Source organism: Rhopalosiphum maidis, chromosome 4, assembly GCF_003676215.2.
Source record: "Rhopalosiphum maidis isolate BTI-1 chromosome 4, ASM367621v3, whole genome shotgun sequence".
Lineage (NCBI taxonomy): Eukaryota > Metazoa > Arthropoda > Insecta > Hemiptera > Aphididae > Rhopalosiphum > Rhopalosiphum maidis.
In genome coordinates this window covers 47,133,163-47,139,062 of record NC_040880.1, presented here as the reverse complement: position 1 = coordinate 47,139,062, position 5,900 = coordinate 47,133,163, and positions in this window count along the sequence as shown.

Sequence of the window (5,900 nt, the reverse complement as noted above, 5' to 3'; positions counted from 1 at the left end):
TTTGAAGTTATTTAGCCAATATACTTTACATCTAAAATCAAAAAGATTTAAAATGAAAAAAAATACTGAAACTATAAAGATGTAAGTATATTAAGAGATATATCATTGGACTGTTTTAAATCATTTATCATTAATAATCTAGTAAACAAAAAAATAATGTATTTATGATGCTTTTCTTTTCATCAAAAAATATTCAAAAGATAAATACCTTAGATATTAACTTAAAGAATTATTAGTGTCAGACATTACTTAGGTTTAACCTTCATACTTTAAAATAGTATAATTAAAAAGATTTAAGTACCTACCGTACAGTTATAAAGTAACCAGTATATATATAAATACATACAATTACTAATTAATGATTTCTTAATACAATTTCACATGCAAATAAAATTAAATAAACAATCTTTTTTTTATTATTGAAGGTTTTTGATTGAGTTATAAGAATTAGAAAACTACTAATATCATAAATAATACTGGAACCTAATAAAAGTACACCTAATCATTAATATGTCAACAATTAAATTAGTCACTAATGTAACAATAACATATTAGTTTAATCTAAATAGTATATTAAATTAATAGTTTGATAAGTATGGCACTAATAAATATATTTATATAGTTTCATACTTTTTAGTTGATTACAATCATAAATGTATTTTTTAAAAACTATATTAAAAATTAAGTGTGATTTTTCTTTACAAATCCAAAATGATTAAAAATTTATGTTTTTTAACTCTATAAAAAAATCACAATAAATTTGTTGTCCTTGCCTATCTCTCTCACTTATAGAATATTACTATTTTTATTTTATTTAGAAAATATTGTAAATCCCACTTTCTTGGATAGTATTAAAATAAATAAAATTAATGATTAGAATTTTTTATATAGCCACTTGTGCTTTTTTTTAATGAGAAAATAAAACTAATTATAAGTACCCTCCCAATTAAATTCAAATTATTTAATTGTTTGAGTAATAATATTTAAATAATATTAGGTATATTATTGATGATTTTTTAAGATTACATAAAAGCAATTAGATACAATAAAATTTGATTAAACCGTAAGTATTAACTTGCCAAACAACTGTTGAATTGGTATACTTGACAATACAAATTGAAGAATTTTGAATTAAACGTAGTTTAAATGTTGCGAATCTGTTAATATTTAGATGAAATACTACAGTGTAACGTCTTGTGTTTGACAAAATATGTTGGTCTGAAAAACATTTTGATGTGATAATCCGGCAGTAATTTTAAGACACTTCTAAAAGTTGACAATGTTGTACAAACATAACTAAAATACATATACTTATAGTATATTAACAACAACTTAGCCACACTGATTTGTGCAAAAACAGATTATTTTTAAAGTGTAACAATCGAGAAAAACTAGTTGTACTGTATATAAGGACATTTGAGTTATATCATCAAACCTGATTATAAATGTTTGGAAAATCACCATAAAAACAAGACAAACCAGATTTCTAAAAACCCTTAATCATGGGAGAACTATACAGTCCGTAAAATGTAACAGTAGTATTAGTAGTAGTGACAATGACAGTAGTTACTAGTTATCCTTGCGGCACACTGGCACAACAAGTGGCGACTGCACAGCGCGCGCGAGTGTACACGGCGAATACGTTTCCGGAAACAAACCTTCAAAAAGGTCCGATGCTTTCGTCACCGGGCGGACGAGAATTCTGTGGAGGTGCAGACTTTGACGCACCCGGACAATATCATAGTACTATGATGACGATGGTCACATGATGACAATAATATAATTGTTGCGTTTGTAATTGGAACGCGTTTCATGCGACTTAGGGAAAACGGACATCCGGCCGGACGAAAACCATCGTATTGTGAAATTAAAACAATAAATTAAAATATCGTCGGACGAGGAATCACGGAGCTCGCCGGGAACACTTAACCAACGGCTTACAGCAGCTCGTCGGGATTGACGACGGTGTTTTGAACGAGATTATGTAGTGTTGAGTGATTATAACAAGACACGCCCCTATCAGTCGATAACACGCCGCCGAATCGAGGGACCCCCACCCCCGACCAACTTAACTAAAAAGTACACGCACAACAGCTTTCCTATCACATCGCCGCCGTCAATGATTCCCAAAGTCGGCACTCCGCGCCACCATTCAAGTGGTCTGAATCGCTACAACACATACGTTCGAGGTTCAACGAGTGTCTAACTGTAGGATAATTAGGATGATCAGATGATTATGCATTATGTCTTTAATAATAAATAAATAAATTATTATATAGGTCTACAATTCTACTGTAGATCACACGACATGGCCTTCGCGATAATATTTCAATAATATAATCTCGTTTCGATTACGCCTGCAAAGTGTTGGTAAAAAGTAGGTAAACAGTCATGAACTAAAATATAGCAATATGTAGGTACCTTAATTTGCGATAGGTAGGTAGATACGAAACGCGTATTTGCGAGTTTGCTCCTCGCGTGACTGTACATTGAAATTATAAAGCTTTTGCAATGGATTTAGTTCCTCGTTTTCAAAATGTTACCCATTACAGGGTTTAATGAATAGACCTGTGCATGCCGAAGACATTAGAATAATATACCTACATTCTTATGTTTAAATAGGTTAATAGAAGAATCTATTATAATATGAATACAAGCAATATAGATATAGGTAAATGAACGCCGTTAACTGTTAATTCTAACAGCATACTTACTGCATAGTATATGAATATTGTATATAACTATACATAATTACTAAATTACCTACCTATTAACTATATAGACAATAGTATATGACCTATATGTAGCAGTAGCAACACGGGCGGGTTAGACAATTATTGTATCTGAGCTATATAAAGTGTGCAGGGCCGCAGGGGAATAAGTATTAAAGTCGTATACCTGTACACCTATAGTAGGTAGTGGGAAAGTATTTGGTATATTTAAGTATATTTTATTTAAATTTTACCTATACTAATATTAAAGTTTGGATTAATATTTAGATAATAATGTATACTAATATTCAATATCGATGTAGATTCAGTCGGTTGTGATCAAGACTCAATGTTAGATCCACAAAAATAATAAGCAGAAGTCTATAGAATGCATAGATAAACATAGAAATTAAGTTTTTTTTCACAGACATAGATTTTATCATTTATAAATTGAGAAAAAACTAAAAAGCTAAAAAGAATATATAATATATATTTATTAATTGCACAAAAAGAGCCAAAATAATTTTAAAATTATCATGTCTAAAGAATACTCAAATAAATATTTGATGAAAAATTTTAATTGCCACTGAGAAACCAAATTGACGATTTTAGCATTTTTGCTGCTTCAAAAGGTGAAAACGAACAAAAACAAAACACATATAAAACCTATACATTAAACATTAAACGCTCCACTCAAAATATGAAACAATAACAAATTTTTAAATACTTTTAAATTCAGTAGATACCTACCTGTCCTACTTTTAATAGTTTAATCACATATTTTGAATAAAAAAAATTAAATTAGAATGACTAGGGTACTTATACCAAAATGCATAATTATGTTTTAAAATAAATATTGATGTAATAGTCTCTATGGCAACTTGCCTAACTTTAACATTAATAATATAAATCGGTAGGTACTTATGTACAATATAATAAATGTTGATAGGTAGTCAAAAGCTATTGAAATATCCATTATTTGAATTTATATTTTAATAATTAAGACTTTAATAATAACACTATTTATAATTTATATAATTATTATACAAAAATATTTTTACTAAGGTAAGTATAGTAAAAATTTTCCACGAAATCGTGTTATGTGTGAACATAACATACTCCATACGGTACCTACTATGCAAATGAAATATAAGAAATTAAAATTGTTTCATTGACGCAAAAGTTCACATCACCACCAGTCTATAATTTATTTTCTATTCATAATATATTATGTTATTATCACATACCAAAACTTAGTATATAATATTAATTATTTATATAACTGTATAATTTATAAGGGCGCGTCATAGTTTATAAATATAATAGGTATATTCCATAATGCCCTTAGATTGTTGGGCGTTGAACACAGAACAAGTAAATATAAACCATCAAATATTTCTGAATTGGTAGGTTTAAAATTTAAACATTTATAATAATTATGTGTATATTATGTATATATCAATGTAGGTATATTACCGGCTTTACTTATATAGACCATAAGAATTCATATTGTATTAAGTGTTTATATTTTAATATAATGTAACATATTAACATAAAAATAATGTTAATATATAGATATGCTTATATTTTAAATAATTTTCTATATTTTATTTTACAACATTTTAGGCAGCTTATATTTTTAATCATTTTCAAAATTATATAATTATATAATTGCTATAATTTTACAAAAATTATATATAAATATTATTTTGTTTATAATTTTTATTTTGGCCGAAAGGAGAATCGGTCTTTCTTATATTTGTTCGAAAAGTGAATTGACCGAAAAGGGAAGGGTACATTTTTGGTTGAAAACGTTCTCGCCCATACAGTATACTATAAATAGATCAAATTTAATAATGTAATTAAAAATATATACAAACCTATAAACAGCGGCATGCATATAGCGTATAGGTAACGATGTACCTACTTATAGATATAACTGGATACGACTTTACACGTAAATTGTAATAGGTAAATACAACTGTATTATATAGGTATCTATACCGTTTATCTGTAAATCTTTAACTTACCTAATATTTTATCCTCAAATGGAAATAAAGAATAAATATATAATAATAATTAATAGAAAAGCTAACAACTATGTAAACATTTTATTTTAAATACCTAATAAGTTTAAAAATGTGATACGATGTCCTCGTAGTTAAAACTTGAAAATATGTATGAATAACTGATAAGACATGAGCGATGAGCTGTAATGATCGAGAAAGAATAACAGTAAGTTGATTGGGGACTATTATATATTTCTAAATTATTACTTGCTAAATAATTATATTTTAATGATATTACCTCTCTGCTTCCTGTGTCGACTTGCTTGTTGAAATCGTGGTTCGCGTTCAAGATGTAATATGAGGTGATCGATTTATATTTTGAAATAATTAGACCTTTTTTCTTTGAATCACAATTGTAATTTTATTTAACTTATTTTTAACACTTTTTAATATATATATTTTAATCAATTACAAACTTATTATTATGTCTTATTGTATGAACGATCTGCGTAGTCTCTTACACTCGCTTTTGACCATCCGCACAATAAGACGATAAAGACTCCCCAATCTTAGCGACTACTAGTCCCCTTATATATCTAATTCTTTTACATATAAGAGTGTGTGCGTGTGTATATGTACATATGTGTGAGTTTTATCTTATATTTAAAGCTATCAATTATTATAATTATTATAAATATGTTATTACTATAATTATTATATATTATTGTATTTTATTGAATATTACTTATCATACAATTAAAAATTTAAGATATATGATGGCTAAGTGCACATCATTACATCCACCCTAGCCTTTTTTTTTGATGCGTCCTCGCATAAGAATGTAAGCATATCATATAAAACTAAATTAGTAGAAAAAATTTATACAGTGAAGATTACAAATTATATACTGTAATTTTTTTTTTTTTTTTTTTTTTTTTTTTTTTATTACATTTAGAACATTAATATAACTTATATTAATATTATATGAGTTAATATGAAATTATGATAATAATAAAAATTATAATTGTAGTTATTGTAATTATATATATATATATATACAAGATAAAATGGTACTATATTAATATTACAAATGACAATGCATACATGTTTTCAAAATAATAATGAATATACAATATAACTAGGAAATAATTACATTTTTTTTATATTGTGACCTGGTAAT